Source organism: Diceros bicornis, chromosome X (assembly GCF_020826845.1).
Source record: "Diceros bicornis minor isolate mBicDic1 chromosome X, mDicBic1.mat.cur, whole genome shotgun sequence".
NCBI classification, from domain to species: Eukaryota; Metazoa; Chordata; class Mammalia; order Perissodactyla; family Rhinocerotidae; genus Diceros; species Diceros bicornis.
The window spans coordinates 18,834,387-18,854,124 of NC_080781.1; the positions used below are offsets into that span (position 1 = coordinate 18,834,387).

General features: G+C 38.4%; 1 long non-coding RNA gene across 2 annotated transcripts in view; it reads right to left on the reverse strand.

Moving 5' to 3' along the window:
* LOC131400812 (uncharacterized) overlaps positions 1-15,777 on the reverse strand; it is a 69,066-nt gene extending 53,289 nt beyond the window's left edge. Inside the window, exons 1-2 of one of the 2 annotated variants that reach the window (XR_009217460.1) lie at positions 15,681-15,777; positions 4,431-4,541 (exon numbers count right to left, since the gene is read on the reverse strand). This is a non-coding gene — a long non-coding RNA (uncharacterized LOC131400812). Of the gene's footprint in view, positions 1-4,430; positions 4,542-12,971; positions 13,153-15,680 lie in introns of those variants that run through there. The other variant, XR_009217461.1, reaches the window with a different exon arrangement.
* Positions 15,778-19,738: the final 3,961 nt, after the last annotated feature.

Below are 19,738 nucleotides of genomic sequence, written 5' to 3' on the forward strand. Positions count from 1 at the left end.
TGACACTCCAAATGTTTTTACACATATATCTCATGCATACTTTGTGACATAGACATTTTTACACTGAATAAACCAAGGCTGGGAAAGTTTAAGTAACTCCTCCAGAATCACAAAGCTTACAAATGACAGAGGCAGGTTTCAATGTCAGGCGTCTTTCAATCCAGAGCCCCATTTATTTCCAATGCACAAAGCTGCCATCTTGTATTTATTTTCACATTGAATGTTTCTTCGATCACAATCCTACTTATATTTCCAGGTCCAGACAAAATTCACAAAGACTTCTTTGAATTGCCCAACAATATGTGGTCATTTATTCCTTGGAGAACTATCTGCAAAGATAGATGGAAACATTCTACATCTTTGTTGTCCGGTATGGTAGCCACTAGCCACATGTGGCTATTGAGCTTTTCAATTATACCTAGTGAGACTGAGGAAATGAATTTTAAAATTTATTAAAATTTAATTACATGAACTAGCCACATGTGGCTGGTGGATCTGTAGCTCTAGATCTCTGCTATTCAAAAGTGGTCAATCAGCATTGGCATCACCTGGGAGTTTATTAGATCTGTTGAATCTGAGTTCCCATCTCAGACCTGCTAAATCAGAACGTCTAACAACCTCTCCAGGTGATTCATCTGCACATTAAAGTATGATAAACACTGCTCTGGAGCATTCGTTAGCAATTGCTGTGGCTTTTATTCTTAAAAAAATCATATTTTGTATCAAGTTTTATAATACAGGTACCAGGAGGGAAGGAAACATCCTATTCAGACAGCTAAATAACTATTTTTTGAATTGAACATAGCATGTGTACTTAAAGAATCTATCCAGTGTTCCTTCCAGCCACGCTTTCCTGCTTGCTAGGGAACCGAGGGCACTTTTGGTCATCTTCCCTTCCATGTGGCTGAGCCCTGGAAGCCCTTCAGGTCACTTGTCTGCTGGCTAGGTTATGGGCTCCTCTAGACCATCAGATGGCTTTCAAGCTAGGGAAACCAGAGGCCTTTCAGCCACAATATGACCCTTGCAATGTGGACCCATGGAATCTTTTGCCCACATGCCATCTATTCTTTCAAGGTCCAGGATGTCTTCTGGCTACCATCCTGCCTCAGTGCTGGCTATAGAGTCTCATGTGGGACTCTACCTGCATTCTCGCAAAGGAAACTTGGGGGTCTTTGCCTACATCAGCCTGATGATAGCCTGGGAAATCTTGGTCCCCTCTAGCCACTGTCAGTGCCTCACACTGGCACCCCGAGGGTCCTTCCAGGTGCCTTCTGGGCACCAGCCTGCTGTAGTTGGGTTCCAGATTCCTTCAGGCCACTAGCCTTCTGATTTGTGAATAACTGAGTGAACTTTAGGCCACCTTCCTTCCATGACATTGGCCTCACGAATCATCAGTCACTAGCTTGCCCTTCCCCTGGGATCCTTTGGGCCACAAGCCTGCCCACATGCTGGGGAAATGTGGCTCCTTTTGCTCACAGTATTATCACCCTAGTGCACCTGGAGAACCGGTCCCAGCACTATCCTGAACACGTGCTATGGTTGTGATTGTTCTTCTTGCCATGGGCTTTCCCTTTGCTGTGGAATGGAGAGCACTTTAAGCCCCTTCCCTTGGAGAGCACTCTTGCACCGGGGGCCTATCTAGTCACTACCCTCTCCACTTTTCTGGGATTCTTTGGTCCACAAATCTGCTTTTGTGCTGGGAAACTATGGATCCTTTCACTCACCATAGTTTCCTCAAGGTGGTGCACAGGTGGTACCTTCCAGGCACACGCGCTGGAGTTCCAGTGGTCCTTTAGACCTCCAGCTTCCCCCTTGCTAGGGAAATGGAAAATTTTTCATCCACCTTCCCTCCAGTGCCTAACCATATGATAGGGTTCTGGGGATACTTTAGGCTATAAGCCTGCTGGTGTTCTGGGGAAATATGGCACTTTTCGCCCACCATAATACCTTGATGATGGTACCTCGCATAATTTTCCTGGCATCAGCTCGCCCTAGTGCTAAGGTTCCAGTATGCTTTAGGCCAGTATACTTCAGCCTTCCATTTTGCTGGGGGAACGGAGAGCACTTTCAGTCACCTTCCCTGCAGTGCGGTGATTCTCGGAAGGGGCTATATGGTCATTAGCCTATCCACCTGGTGAGATTGAGGGGCTCCATTTGGCCACAAGTTTGCCTGCGTGCTGTGGAACTATGTTTGCTGTAGGCTACCATAGTATCCTTTCACTGATACTTCCAAATAACCAGCCGGGTACCATCCTGTCCTCATGCTAGAGTTCCCGTGGTCCTAAAGGTCACCTTCCTTCCCTCTGCTGAGGAAAGGGGTGAACTTTCAGCTACCTTCCCTACACCACACTGATTCTCTGAGGGCCCATCTGGTCACTAGTCCACACTCGGGGATTTCTGAGATCTTTTGGGCTACAAGCTTGCCTGTTTGCTGGGGAACTGTGGCTCCCTTTGGTTACATCATTTCCTTACGATGGTGCCCTGGGGCAACAGTCTGGGCACTAGCCTGCCCATGTGCTACGGTTCCTAATGTCCTTCAGGCCATCAACCTTCCCTATTGCTGGAGAATCCAGATCACTTTGGGCTACCTTCCTTGCAGTGCAATGATGCCCATATGCCACTCTGGTTAGTAATTTGCCCTCCCTGAGCTTTTGGGTATCTTTTGAGTCACAAGCCTGCCCTTGTGCTAGAGAAGTGTGCCTCCTTTTGTCCACCATCCTATCCTCACCTTGGTCCCCTTGGAGAACCTTCTAGGCACCAACCTGAAGAAGTGTTATCCTACCGGTTGTTTTTCTAGCCATCCCATTCCCCTTAGCTGCAGAAAGGAGAGTGCTTTAGGCCACCTCCCCTATAGATCGCTGATACCCAAGCGGCCAATGTGGTCACTAGCCTGCCCACCTGGCATTCCTGGAATCCTTCGTACCCCAAGCCTGCTTTCGTGCTGGGAAACTATGGCTGCTTTCGCTCACTGTGGTTTCCTTGAGGTGGTGCACTGGTAGTATCTACTGGGCACCAGCATACACACATGGTAGGATTCCTGTGGTCCTTGAAGCCATCAGCTTCCCCCTTGACAGGGAAATAGAAAAGCTTTCGTCTACTTTCCTCACAGCACACTGAAGCCCTGTGGGCCTATTAGTCACCAAACTACCTATATAGTGAGGTTGTGGGGATACTTTAGGCCACATGCCTGCTAGTGTTCTGGGATAATATGGCTCCTCTCGGCCACCATAGTTCCTCGAGACCGGTGCCTTGTGTAACTTTCCTTGTGCTAGCCCCTAAGGCTAGGGTTCCAGTATACATTCTTTGGGCCGTAAGCCTTCCGCCTTGCTGGGGAGCCAAGAGCACCTTCACCTTCCCTGCAGCGTATTGATTTCCTGTGAGTGTGGAGCGGGAAGGGACATCCAATCATCAGCCTACCCACCACCTGATGGTTAGGAGATATCTGTGCCCACAAGCTTCCCCTCATGCTGGGAAAACCTGACTCCTATCGGTGACCATCCTGTTCGCCCACTGGTGCCTCCAGAGAACCATTGCCTGCAACCATGCTAGGGTTCCTTTAGTTTTAACATTTACCTGTCTTATCCCTTGCTGGAGAAATGAGTGAACTTTTGGCCACCTACCCTGCAGCAAGCTGATGCTTGGGAGCTGGGGAGCCATCTGGTTACGAGCCTGCCCTTCTCCTGGGATTCCTTGGGCCACAAGCCTGCCTACATGCTGGGAAACTGTGGTCCCTCTCACCTAGAGTCTTACCTCGCCTTGGTCCCCCTGGAGAACCTTGTGACCACCAGCCCTCCTATGTGCCGTTTCCAGTTGTCCTTCCAGCCATCAGTCTTCACTCTCACTGGTGAACTGAGATCACTTTTGGCTACCTTCCCTGCAGCGCACAGATGCCCTGAGTGCCCATCTGGCCACTGGCCTGCCTGCCCTCTGAGTTTTCTGGGATATTTTGGGTCACAAGCCTATCCATGAGATAGAAAACTGTAGTTCATTTTTCCCATAGTCATATCTGCACACTGGTGCCTTTGGGGGAAACTTTTGTACCAGCCTGTGGACATGCTATGGTTCTGGTTGATCTTCTGGCCTTCTCCTTTGCTGCAGAACTGAGAGCACTTTAGGTCACTTTCCCTGCATAGCGCTGATGCCCTGGAGGCCCCATCTGGTCCCTAGCCTGGCTGCCCCTGGGATTCCTGAGATCCTTAGGGACACAAGACTGCCTGCATGGTGGGGAACTGAGGCTCCTTTTGTTTACATCATTTCCTCCTGTGATGCCCCGGGGGGACCCTCCAAACATCACCTGCCCAGTGAGCTGCCCAGCTATGGTTCTGGCATCCTCAGGCCACCTGCCTTCCTCCTTGTTGGAGAACCAAAGGTACTTCGGGCCATTTTCCTTTAGATGCAGTGGTGTCCTGGTGACCCTTTGGTTTTCTTACCTGCTCTGTGCCATGTACTGCGGTTCCCCTGTTCCTTCTGACCATCAGGCTTCCCCCTTGCTGGGGAATGAAGAACACTTTCAGCCATCTTTCCTGTAGCATGCCGACGCCCTGTAAAATTTTACCGAGAATGTAAAATGGTGTAGCCACTGTCAAAAACAGTTTGGAAGTTCCTCAAAACGTTAAGCATAAGGTTACCATATGATTTAGCAATTCTGCTCTTAGGTATATACCCAAGAGAACTGAAAACATGTCCACAAATAAAACTTGCACACATTACTTACTATAGGCCAAAAGTGGAAACGACCCAAATGAAAACAACTGATGAATGAATGAACAAAATATAGTGTTAGCCATACAATGGATATTATTCAGCCATCAAAAGGAATGAAATACTGACACATGCTACATCATGGATGAACCTTGGAGACTTTATGCTAAGTGAAAGAATCCAGACACAAAAGAACAAATATTGTATAATTCCATTTATGGTAAAGTCCAGAAAAGGCAAATCTATACAGACAGACAGTGGAATAGTAATTGCTAGGGCATGAGGGGAGGGGAGAATTTGGAGATATAAAATTTCTTTTAGAGGTGATGGGAATATTCTGGAATTAGATAGTGGTGATGGTTGCCAACATTGTGAATATCCAAAAAAACCCACTCAATTGTACAGTTTAAAATGGTTAAAATGGTGAATTTTATCTTGTTTGGATTTTTATCATAATAAAAAATAAAAATATATGTTTATTCCAAGGTCCCAGCTGAGAAATATGATGTTGTAAATAGCTTTCTAAGTGATTTTAATGGAGATATTCCATGGACTAGTGTTTGAGAGTCAGAGTGAAAAACTATGGATCCTAGGATAATTGTTTGCAACTTACTTTCTAAAAATAAAAATTGCTACTTACCAAGGACACACAAGTCACTTTTTCAAAGATGTGAGTGAAACATAATGATTTTCACAAGATCATTCTGGAATTCTTTTTTAAGAGGATTTTATAGAATTCAACTCCTCACGGTGCCAGGGATCCCTGTGGAACAGTGTGCAGTGCAGTCCACTGATGCGCTCCCAGTGACCACCTGGCAAAGCAATATTGGATGCGTGCTCTTTGTGTGCAGGACTAAAATCAATCCTACCGTAGTTTCTTCCCTGATGAGAAACTAAATGAAGCACTAATGGAATAAAGCAGGAGAAAGCCAAAAGAGAACACGGTTAATGAATACCTTTGCAAATCCTCCTCTACAACCCTGGACTTGGCCTGTGAGCATCAACTCTTCCAAAAGTGCTCATTCTGAGAGATTACTTCAAAGTCATAGCTGTAATCAGATAATGAGATCGTGCCACTGAAGTTCCCATGGTTGATGTCAACAAAAGAGGTGTTATCCCTGCAACTTCAATTGCCAAAGGGACTGCATTTGGATTATAAAATAAACATTCCTGAATTATCAGTATAAGAAAATGGACACAAGTACTGGCTAAATCTGTTAATATATTAATACATGGTTAAAGTAAAGGTACAGCAAGTAAAATTATGTTTTTATTCCACCATTTTATTTCATTTGATAGGACAAAAAAATGGTTCTCCAATTGTTTCACTTGTTGTCATATTGTTTTAAGCTCTATTTTGTTGATCTTTAGTACCCATGTATTGTGGCCCAATTTTTCTCTTAATTTATTTGGGTATTTATAGAACGCTTAATGTGTCCTCAGCTTTGGGGATATGAAGACAAAAACAAAACAAAACAACCAAAAAAGCAATTCCTGTTTCCAATAAATTGCCACAGAGTAATAGGAAAGCATAGAAGGTGGTGGCGAATTAACAGATGGGATCGTTTACTTTTCCACTTTTAGAGAAATTTCTCAATAATGTTGTTTTTATAAACCTTGGTTTTGAGATAGTAGTTTTAAAATGTATATTCTAAAGTTTAAAACACTTTCTTGCCACTGCTTCCCACTCCACCCAGATTGTATGGACAGGTCTATGTGGGTATTGCAGAGAGGAGTCTGTTTCTGTCCTAAAAATGGATTTAATGCTCTCTCTCTCTCTCTCTCTTTGGCTGCAGGAGCAGCAAGGGGATAGGCAGAAACCTATTTTCAATAATTTTACCTAAGTTTCCCATTTTTTAGCTGGTCTTTCTATTTGCCAGCCATAGTTATGCTAATCACTGTAATTTTAGGGAATGCAACCTCTTAGGCCTATGGTGAGAAAAATGCTGCAAAAAAATTGTCCTTTGATGTTTAATAAGGCCACCACCCATTTTTTCTTATGGATTTTCTCCCCTCAAGACTAGTTATGCAGTAGCACAAGGTTCTCTGCCTCTTTGCAGAGAATACCCAAAACCAATACTGCACATTAACTAACACCTTAAAGAAGATACTAACATAGAGACTAATAACAATACAATACAAGAATAACCTACTATAGTAAAGCAAGGCTTATCTTAGGAATGCAGAAATATAAGGACATGCCTTAATATAATTATGTCGATAATATAATAACTGCAGTAAGGCATTTGCTGAAATTGAACATTTAAAGATATTTCTTAAAAGGAATGGAAAGCTTTCCCATTAATATATATATAATTAATAGTCCTTATCATAAACCTGTCATCATTATTGTCAATAGCAGATCTCTAGAGGAAGTCACTGTAAACTCAGGAACAATAACAACAAACATCTACATTGATTGTTTTTATATAGTAGCATTTTGGAAACTTTTATTAATGTAGTAAGTCATGTAAAAGAAATAGGAGTAAAAGAAAATAATACACAAAATTATTATTTTGAGATGACTTGATTATACTCCTAGAAATCCAAGGAATTCAGCTAAAAATAACAATCGCTAGCCTTAATGAAAGCTTAATCATGGTAACAGTATATGATAAATACTCAGAAGTCAATAGTACTCTGTGCATTCATAATAAAGAGAAATAAAACATAATTTTAAAAAGATCCATTCAATAGAAATATAATGCCTTTAAAAGCAGAAGGAATAAACACAAGAAAAGATGTGTAGACGTTGAATAAATAAAACTGCAAAATTTTATTGGTACACTGGAAAGAGGACCCAAATAAATGGAAAATTGTGACATATTACCAGAAGGAAAGACCAAATATTTTCTCATTGTTCTCTCCAAATTATGTTTTAGATTACCTGGAATTCAATTCTTAATCTTAAATGATTTTTTTTCTGGAAATTGACAATTTTATTCTGGAGTTTAACTTTGAGAACAAATAGCTAACATTTGTAAAGATACATTTGGAAATATGAACCTTCACAAAGGGGTGCAGAGCTCCAGAAATGGTAATTACCTGGGTAAATATAGACGATTTTAAAATTTAAATCACAATTTAAATTTTTATTTAAATATTTTAAAAAGTAAATTAACTATTTTTCATAGAATTTCCATATAATCCAGCAACTCCACTTCTAGGTATATACCCAAAAGAATTTAAAGTAGAAACTCAGATATTTGTACACCAATGATCATAGCAGCATTATTCACAATAGCCAAAAGTTAGGAACAACCCAAATGTCCATTGTCAGGTGAGTGGATGGACAACATATGGTATATCCATATAATGGAGTATTATTCAACCTTAAAGAGGAACCAAATTCTGATTCATGTTACAACATGGATGAATCTTAAAGACATTATGCTAAGTGAAATAAGCCAGACACAAAAAAAGACAAATATTGTATGATTCCACTTATATGAGGAATCTAGAGTAGTCAAATTCATAGAGACGGAAAGCAGAATAGTGGTTGCCAGGAGCTTGGGAGTGGGGGAATGGAAAGTTATTGTTTAGTGGGTACAGAGTTTCAGTTTGGGATGATAAAAAATTTCTGGAGTTGGATAGTGGTGATTATTGCACAACAATGTGAATGTACTTAATGCCACTGAATTGTACACTTAAAAATCGTTAAGATATTATCTACTACTTGATGAAGGAAATCATACGGTATTTGACCTTCTCCCTCTGACTTATTTCACTTTGCATTATACCCTCAATGTCCATCTATGTTGTCACAAATGGCTGGATTTCATCGTTTCTTATGGCTGAGTAGTATTCCATTGTGTATATATACCACAGCTTCTTTATCCATTCGTCCCTTGATGGGCACTTAGGTTGCTTCCAAGTCTTGGCTATTGTGAATAACGCTGCTATGAACACAGGGGTGCATGTACCTTTACAAATTGGTGTAATTAGTATTTTGGTGGTGAACATGATGTAATCTATGCAGAAATAGAAGTACAATGATGTACACCTGAAATTTTTACGTCATAAACCAATGTTACTGCAATAAACAAAAAATTTTAAAAAAATGGTTAAGATAGTAAATTTGATGTTATGCATATTTTACCACAATAAAAAGATAATTAACTGTTTGAAAAATAATAACACACATGCAGACCTGGAGGGGATAAATATAAGTATACTATGGTAAGATTTCTACTATATGTGCAGTTGTATACAGTTATATGTGAGTGGTAGACAGTTGAAAGTAAACAGATAAGTTAAAGATCTATACTATAAACCCTACAGCAATCACTAAAATAAGAAAACAGAGTTACAAGCTAATAATCTAACAAAGGAGATAAATTGGAATAAGAAATATTCAATTAATCCAAAAGAAAATAGAAAAAGGAAAAAGAGAACAAAGAATAGTTTGGAAAAATAGAAAACAAATAGTAAGATCATAGGCTTCAATCTAACCATATCAATAATTATTTTAAATTTAAAAGTTTTAATTGCTCCAAATAAAAGAGATTGTTAGAGTGGATAAAAATTCAAAAGTCCACAAGAAACTTACTGTAAATATAGATACAAAAAGGTTAAGTAAAAGAATGGAAAAGTATACCATGCTAATGCTACTCCAATAAAACTTGAGTGGCTATATTAATATCAAATATTTCAGAGGAAAGAATTTTATCAAGGAAAATAATGATTATTTCATAATGGTAACAGGGTCAGTTCATCAAGAGAACATTATCATTCTAAACTTTTATATATAGATGGCAAATAAGCAGATGAAAAGATGCTCAACATCATTAATTATCAGAGAGATGCAAATTAAAGCCACAGTGAGATATCATTACACACTCACTAAGAATGGCTAAAATTAAAAAGACTGATCATACTATGTGTTAGTGAGGATGTGGATGAACTGGAACTCACACTGCTGATGGGAATATAATATGAGACAACCGCTTTGGAAAAGAGTTTGACAGTTTCTTAAAAAATTAAACACACACTAATGATATGATTCAGCCATTCCACTCTTAAATATTTAGCTAAGAGAAGTGAAAGCATATGTCCATACAAATACTCGTACATGAATGTTCATAACAGCTTTATTTGTGATAGCCAAAAACACGAAATAACAAAATGTCCATCGACAGAAGAATGCATAAACAATCTGGGGTATGCCCATCCAGTGGAATGCTACTCAGCAATAAAATGAATGAACTATTGATACACACTACAGCATGGATGAATCTCAAAATACTTATGCTGAGTGAAATAAGCCAGACCAAAAGGGTACATTCTGTATGATTACATGTATACAGAATTCCGAAAAATACAATCTATAATGGTTAGTGGTTGCCTGGGGATGAGAGGAAGGGGCTGTGAAGGGCAAGAGGGACAAGAGGGAGAGAATGCAAAAGAGCACAAGGAAACTTTTGGGGGGAGATGGATATCTTCAGTATTTTGATTATGGTGGTTGTACATTTTTAAGTAGGTGCATTTATTGTATGTCAACTATACCTCAACAAAGCTATTAAAATATATAGAAATATTGTATATAAATATAAATAATCATTTTATATCTTTAAGATGTGTTGGAGAGGATGTGGAGAGAAGGGAACTCTCATACACTGCTGGTGGAGTGCAAACTGGTGCAGCCACTATGGAAAACTGTGGAGAGTCCTCAAAAAATCAAGGATAGAACTACCATATGATCCAGCTATTCCACTGCTGGGTATTTATCCAAAGAACTTGAAAACACCAATGCATAAAGATACATGCACCCCTGTGTTCATTGCAGCGTTATTCACAATAGCCAAGACTTGGAAGCAACCTAAGTGCCCATCAAGGGACGAATGGATAAAGAGGATGTGGTATATATACACAATGGAATACTACTCAGCCATAAGAAATCCAGCCATTTGTGACAACATGGATGGACATTGAGGGTATTATGCAAAGTGAAATAAGTCAGAGGGAGAAGGTCAAATACTGTATGATTTCCTTCATTAAGTAGTAGATAATAACAACAATAAACAAACACATAGAGACAGAGATTGGATTGGTGGTTACCAGAGGGGAAGGGGGGAAGGAGGAGGGCGAAAGGGATAATTCGGCACATGTGTGTGGTGATGGGTTGCAATTAGTATTTGAGTGGTGAACATGATGTAATCTATACAGAAATATAAGTATAATGATGTACACCTGAAATTTATACAATGTTATAAACCAGTGTTACTGCAATAAACAAAAAATTAAAAAAAAAAAGATAGGAAAAGAAGGATAGACAAATAAAATTGAGATAATTCATTAGCAAATGGACGATAAAATGAACATATACATCACGCTAAATATGAATGAAAAGTTTAATATAAATAAGCTCCTAATATAAATAAAGAAACAAAATCTAACAAACATAGAATGGAAATAAATTGAATTGAATTAATCATTTATCAAAAATTTTGCAGAGGATGCTGACTTTCTAAGTATAAGAGAGATAGAAATAGTCACAAAGAAAAATATGGACAAATAATTCTGTATATTATATACAAAAGAAAATAAACCATCTGGGAAAAATATTTGTAGCAAAAATGCCTGAGGGTGAACATCTCTAATCTATAAAGGGTACAAACAAATGGATCAATTCTAAGATCAACAAATAAACAGGAAAAAGATGTGAACAGACAATTCACAAAAGAGAAAATTCAAAAAGTAAATGTTCAATAAAAAAGTGGTAACATTTTTCACTCACTTAATTAGTAAAGCCTTAAAACTGAATGCTGGTAAGTATATGTTAAATCTGATACCCCTCTATATTAGTGCTGCTTTGAATATTACTATAAACATTATAGAATGTAACAGCTTTAGTTTTTAAGAACTATAAAACTATTCAAATCTTTCGGTATAGTAATTTTCCTTCTGGGACTAATAATCCCAGAAATAATCCAAATTCTGGAAAATTCTTATGCATTAATATATTTTTCAAATAACAATGAAAATCAAAAACAGCCCAAGAGGTAAAATAGGAGACTTGCTAATTAAATTAGGGTATAACTGCTCACTGGAATATTTTATAGGCATTAAAGAAAACACAGACACTATATAGCAATATGGAAAGGCATATAATGCTAGGTTTTAAAAGCATGATATTAAATTTTATGCACTCTATGGTTAAAATAATGTAAATATTTTAATGCACTAAATGCAAAAGATAAATATAAAACTGATAGCAGTAGATTGGTAGGTGATTTTTCTATTTTTTTAACTTTAGTGTTCTTACATTATTTTTATATTTAAAAATTAAAAACAGTTCATGACAAACTATTTTACAGTAAGTGAGATATAAATACCAAGAATCTTTGAAAAACATTTATGGGTAAGTAGCAAGATAAACATGAGAGCTTTTAGTGTGCAAGGTGAGCATTTTGGGGTTAATTTTCTGGAACTCGTTTTCTTCCTAGGTACATTGATCTCTAAAGGCCCTCTACATCTCAGATTTTATGATTCTCAGTGCTCCATCAATACTAATTAAGTTAAACTGAGTTTCCACTGATTTTCTTTGTCTATTTCTGGACTACAAAATGCTAAACCAATCAGTTTATACAAATGGATCCAACTGATCACTTCAGTGAAAAAAATCGAAGTGCTAATTGTGCATTATATTGCTTCAAAGAAAGCTAAATGGATCTTGTTCTTTAAGGGATTCTTTCACTCTGATTAAACCTTGGGGTGAGGTATAGGTACTGATGAGGATCTGGCTGTTCCTAAAAGATTAAAAATGAACTCTTTGGAGCTTTCAGAGCCACCCTTCATTGCAAATCACACTGATTAGTAATCCTATTATAACTCTGGAGGGCTCAGATGCAAAGAATTATAAGAGCTTTGCTTAGTGTACTCCTTATTAACCCTCAGAATGGCTTTCTTTGACCTTCCTTTCCAAAATAGCCAACCCTCTGGTAAAACGCCACATCTCATAAACTTATTTTATTTTTTCACAGCACTTATTACTATATGAAGTTATTTTATTAATTTGTTCACTCTTTTATTTATCTTTACTCACAAGATCTTATCTGTCTCATTGACTGAAATATCCCCTGGGTCAAGAACCCTACATAGTACATAGAAGGTGTTCAATTAATAATTGTTGAATGAATGAATGAATGAATTTGACACCAGTAATGGTGAAGAACCAGCCATAACAGAGCTGAATGAATGAACGAATTTGACACCAGTAATGGTAAGGAACCAGCCATAATATGCTGAATGGGAATGATTCAGTAACCTACCATCCAGGACAAGATGAAGGTTAGGCAAGACTCACTCAAGACTGGACTTGGGACCAAAGAGGGAAGCCCGATGCGATGAAAAAATCCCAATCCTCATTGTGGAAAATGGTTGGCGTCAGGGTAGTCAACGAGATGGTCTGGTGCATAATGAGAAATCTATACTATTCTGTGATCAAGCAGTAGGGTGAAGAGGTCAGGTAACTTGATGATCACAATTCTTGGGTTCATTTTGGAAGCTCTCAGGAACCACCAAAACTTAGAGGTAGGTGAGGGTTGGCATCTCTCCTACAACTTGGTAATAAAAGAAAGTCTCAGACCAAATCCTGCTACACACACAGACATTTATTAACAAGCAGGCAATAAGAGCCATATAATCCCAAACTAAAGAAATCCTAGAATTCTGTTCTTTCTGGTGCTCCATAAGTAACTTGCATAAAATGTTCACCTGAGACAAATACATACTATTGTAGTGGCGGGATTGACTTAGCATCCACTATAAAGAGGTGATCAGGAATCTTCCAGAACAAAAACTGGGCTCTGGGTTTAGGGTGAAACATGTACCAAAACTAATGGTAAATGTCAAGGGCTTGCTAGATTCTCATACCTTGTTTACTCAAAGATGGGTAGTATCTTTAAGTTATTTTAGCCAATAAACACATCTTGAATACCACCAATTTCACCTATGAGAGCCCAATTCTAACATCTCTTAAGCCTAATTAGAAAGCTATAAATTTCACCAATGAAAATCCAGTTCTACCATTGATTATGCTAATTAGCAAAACTTTTAGTGTTGATGGGAGATAAATATAGTGGAGACATTTGTAGTAGCCATCCTTGGAATGGTCTTTCTTATTAATTGTTACCTCACCATTCCTGGGATATGGACTCCTGATTAGGATCACTGATCGCTCCTAAGGGTAGATGAAAACTGACACATTTGCGTCAGGCAGTCCATGCTGAAGTATTTTACAGACATCATAAATGCATAACCAGGAGGGCCTTAACTAGTGAGTTAGGGGTATAGTAAGGAAGCATACTGGAGGAAATGCTGAAAGATTTAAGGCCATAAGAACCAAGCAGGGATCCAAGACAGGCAACAATTTCATGTCAGGGCAGAAAGCTAGCCAGGTGACGGAGCAGTCCATAGAGGGGGCACTAGTATGAGTGGGTCCTACCTAGAAAATGGAAAAAAAAAGGCAGAGGTGACACATTAAATCAAGAGCAACATGGATAAGCAAGACTTCTCTCCTGGGGCATAAAATCTTTACTCTGTTCTTGGCGCTGGAGAGCCTGAAGAGTCCTGGAAGTCAACAATTGTGTGAAACCATGATTTAATTGCAAGTCTCACTGCCTTATGGGGGTAATGAAGAGAAACGATAAGGTCTGAAGTTCCTCGAGCCTGTGTGTATGTGTACAGGAATATACTCTTATCTAGAGTCCAAGTTACCAATCATATTTCATTGTAATTCTTTTCCTTTGTAATGCTATATAATTTATTTTATCAATTTAAAAGCATTCTGAGATGTGTCCACAAGCTGCCAAAAGATTTCATAGCATAAAAAATGTTAAGAACTCCTGGATATGTGTGTGTGTGTGTGTGTTGGAAGACCTTTATGAGGACTCGGAAGTTGAGTGAAGCTAAACCTATAGGCAGGGTAGGGGTGGTCATCAGAAGACCCATCAACATGGAACAGGGGGAGATGAAGCAGGTGTTGGAGTATGAGGCAGGAGACAGTCTCACCATTTATATCCAAATTAAATCAGGTAAAATTTAATCATAAGAAGAAAAGCTGCCATAAAAGGCTAACATCCATTAATGGAGATGTATAGAAGAGGATGGATTGTATATATATGAACCCCATCTAACAAAGCAGCTCATCCTCTTCTTTTAGAGTTCACATCCCAAAACTGTGTCTTAGAAGCTGACTTATAGACACAGATTCAAGTGCAAGTAGTTTATTTAGGGTGCGATGTCAGGAGACACAGTAGTAGAATGGGGAAGTGAAACAAAGAATGGAATACAATACAACAATAAAGTTGTATTATTATTATTGTGGGCAACTGGAGCTTAATCTCACGAGGACCTCAGAGTTATCCCACCTGAGGAACAAGGGCACTGAGATATTTATTAACCAACTTCTGTCAGTCACTGGTCAAAGGCTATTCTTGTAGGGAGGCATTTATTTCTTGGCATTTCTGGCCTCATGTTTGTATGGGGGAGTAGAAGTGCTGAGGAGTTTAAGGCAAGAGAAAGCCCAAGGACAAAGAGAGACAGATGCTGGCAGTTGGCAGGGCACTGAAATATATGGGCTGAGGGGATACGAGTGTGCTGGTGGGGGTGAGGGGATCTGCCATACTTGATAAGTAACAGTTGCAATTAACTACATAATAGGGTATCTGAAGGCAGATTAACAGGCAATTCAGGTTTTTTGTGCCCTCTCTCCTTGTTTCAGCTTTCTTAACCATTACTGTGATCCTCCTCTTTGGTGGCAAAGAAAAAAAGGAGGTAGAGAGTCAAAAATTTATTCTCCAAAATGATTTTTGTAGTTCCGAGTCTGAGCAGTATATCCTTGGCTGTTACCAGAAGTAAACATTGAGGCTGTCCCCAAAGACAGCAGCACTATTTGTCTTCATTACCAGTGGGGGTATAGTGTGAGTGGAATTAATTGAAGGTTGAATATTTAAGGCACTTAGAGAGCCACTTCTTACCAGTGAGAGGAGGGAGAATCTTCTATTCAGCTCAAAGCTCACACTGTTCTCCATCCTCTTGGATGACTCAGGAGAATGGACCTTTTCAAAGGCATTAATGGGGCCTGTGGAAAGAAAAATGGTTTTAAAAGCATGATGAAATTAAAAAGAAAACAAAACAAAACTCCTGGCATCTGTTCCCTGAAACATCATCCAACTCCTACAATAAGTGCATCAAGCACAGCGTTTCACTTGGGAATGCTTGTGGTCCTGGCATTCTTCCCTTCTTGAAACTAGAAAGAACCATCTCTATGCCTAGGTCATTGAATAATATAGTTTACGTTGCTACTACTGACATTGATTTTTGCCCTGACCACAAAGTGTTGTGAGAAAGAGCCAGATTTCTGTGAAAAGCCACAAAGACTTGAATTTTGGAAGGGGCAAGTTTCTCTTTTCTTTAAAGGATATTTATTATTATTCCTCAAACTGCTCTTTTCTGGGCAAGTGCATGAAGCCTAGAAAACATTTTAAAGCCGTAATTAGAGAGGGCTAGTCCATGCTAAATGGACTATGATAAGACTCTTGCTGTAGCTGGGCCTCCAAAGTTTTAATCAGGTCAGAAGAAAAGGAATTAACTCTTTATAATCTGAAAATTGGGTTTTGAAATTGATTTTTGCCTTTAAAATTTTTGTCTTCAAGACTATACAGAAAAGTCTTTAGAACCCATTATGGGCTCAGAAGTAAGGTTTCTTGTGAATGTGTGTGTCTATGCATTTCTATTGACCTCTTTCCAGTCAAGAATCACTAGGGAGAAAAACATTTTAACTAGAAATGGCAGTGATGATTCACAAATGCAAATAGAGATTTGTTTCTCACTAAGTAATTGAAATATTTTTATAGTAATCACTGAAACTCTTCTTTCGGATCTAGAGGTCAGAGTTGACCTGCTATTATTCCTTAATCTAATGCATCTCTGTAGGAAAGTACCTAGTATTTTCATAGGGTCTTTGCTTTGAAATGATGAGAAGACTTGCCATTTTGAAGAAGAAAAGTCACTGACAATTTATTGGAGATGAGATAGGCTTCATTTATCTGGGTGATGATGCCAAAATGAGGAGAAGTCACTTGGTAACTGAGAATAAGTTTGCTTATCTGTAACATGATGGCTTCTCTGAGGTCCTTTCCTCCATTACAGCCAGCGTTCTGTCTGTATCACGTACCTTTGCATTTATCTCCTGGTGTATAGGCTAGTCAGAGGAGAAAGGGAGGCTCTGAGAAAGAAGAAGAGAAATGAAAGTAGAAATGAGGAATATTTTACTCCCTTCTTCTGGAAAGAGTTTTGTTAGCTCAGCTCTGATTTACAGTAAAAAAAAGGGAAGCTAGTCTACTTCATTATTTCTTTTACACCTAAGAAGGCTGTATAAACATTGTTTCTCAGGCTTATAAAGGACAATGAAGAGAAAAATGTCTCTATTGCTATCTCATTTCCCTCAACGGCTGAAATATTTTCTCTAGGACTCCAGACCAGCATACGAATGGGAAGTTAAGAAGAAGAAGTATTTGGATTGGGGTACCAGCAACTTTGCTGCAGGGACTAGACATGCAGGGACATGCATCTCCTTTCCCTCATTTCCTCAAAAAGTAGAGGGCTGGACATTGAAGACCAAAATACCAGTGTACTGCATTAGCATGGTAATGATTCAGCTGATTGGGCCAACACATGTTTCTTCCAATAGACTAGGAAGGTACTTTTGGTTTCAGGCCTACTAGTTAAATCGTTTTCTCTTTTTATTAACTCTATGTCATAAGATTCTATGCAAAGGTCCTTAAATTAGTTGCACATAAACACAAATGCCTCTTTAACATGGATTTCTTACTTACAAGTAAAATTTTGGTGGGTATAAGCCCATAGATTGTTTTGAAAGAGTTACATAAAGGGAATTGGGCACAGCTGAGAGTTGCTCACTACTTCAACAACAGAGAGACTATTAGTCAACTTTTATCATATTTTCAGAACCCCCAGAGAAATGTAATTTTAAATATTGGGTCCTTAATGAAGACCAAGTTATTCAATATTAAAACTCAACACAGTTGAAAATAGTACCGCATTAAGGTTTTAAAACTGTCAGCCTTGATTCTTTTTAATTTGAATTGGATTTTTTTCAGTATATTAGCTATATATTATGCAAACAACCTTATCATTAATATTCACTCAATCTGATGCCTCTCATGTAACCAGATGCTAGCAGAGCAGTATCTCTGTAGAACTGAACACTCTCTGAATTAAGAAAATTGTCCATAATGAGTCTAGCTACATTGCAGATAAAATGTGTCCCCACCTCACATGGCCTTAGCATTTACAGGAAAATTCATTAAATTAGCCCAAGAAAGAAAGACAAAAGGGCACATTTCTCTTCATTGATGGAAATCATAGATTTTTTTTTTAAACTGAGCCTCTAGTTGCCAGGGATGGATGGGATCCCACTTTCTAAACGTCTATACATTGAAGACAGAATTGATAGTCTTATTAGTCTGTCCTTTGTGTACTTAAAACATCCCAAGTCTCTGGTGCTAAAAGATTTATACATCATTTTATATTTATAACTCATTTCTATTCATTACTCTTCAGAGTGGCTGCAAGAAGGCTGTTCTGGTACTGGCCCCAGGTTTCAGAGAGGACGATAGCTACTGAGAGATGATGTGATGGGATGGAAGCCTACAAATGCCAGTAGTAGGATTATAACTGAGTTTGTATTGTCTCTTAGAATATGTGATCAGAAGTGAAAGAGAAGGTTTGGAGATTCAGAGAATTTTTCTCAGATTGGATAAATTCCCCCAAACCTTGGTAGCTAGCACCTTATCCACTATTGCTAGATCCTTAGAAGGCTACACTTGCCCTTAGAGGTCTCCTTGGGGCTATGTGTTGTGGCTACTAAATTAGGGGAATAGGTAGAGGGAGATGGTTGCTATTTACCAAACCTGAACTTTCTCTCCATATCATCATTCTCTGACACCATATATTTAAAGATGGAAAGAAAAGGTCAATGTAATAATATAATGTTAAGAGTTATCCATCAGTAAACAAAATGTAACTGTGTGATTTTCATCCACCCTTAAGTAAGAAGAAACAGTGGGCACTATGTTACACTGATTATTCTAAAACTTACTATGCTGGAAATTTCACAGAAAAGGAAAAAACCATCACCACTTCTTTGTGTAAGAATGGCTTTGCTACCATGTATGTGCTCTTGGGAGCAATACACCATGAAATTGTCTTGGAATTGTTTTTAAAAATATTTTTTATGAAGATACTTTTCTGTAAAGTTTTTTAAAAAATTTAATTGTGGTAAAATACACATAACAAAAAATTTACTATTTTAACCATTTTTAAGTGTACAGTTCAGTAGTGTCAAGTAAATTCACGTTGTTGTGCAGCGAATCTCCAGAACTCTTCCTCTTGGAAAACTGAAACTCTATACCCATTAAACACTAACTCCCCATTCCCCTCTCCTCCCAGCCCCTGACAACCACCATTCTATTTTCTTTTTCTATGAATTTGACTACTCTATGTACTTCACATAAGTGGAATCATGCAGTATTTGTTTTTTTGTGACTGACATTTCACTTAGCATAATGTCCTTAAGTTTCATTCATGGTGTAACGTGTCAGAATTTCCTTACCTTTTAAGGCTGAAAAATAATCCATTGTATGTTTATTCCACATTTTGTGTATCCATTCATCTATAAATGGACAGTTGGGTTACTTCTACCTTTTGGCTATTGTAAATAATACTGTTATGAACAAGGATGTACAAATATCTCTTCAAGACTCTGCTTTCAATTGTTTTGGTTATATACTCAGGAGTGGAATTGATGGATCATATGGTAATTCCATTTTTAGTTTTTTGAGAAACTGCAATACTGTTTTCCATAGTGGCTGTACCATTTTACATTCCTACCAACAGCGCACAAGGGTTCCCATTTCTCCACACCCTCACTAATATTTGTTATTTACTGTTTTTTTGGATAGTAGCCACTCTAATGGGTGTGAGGTGGTCTCTCATTGTGGTTTTGATTTGC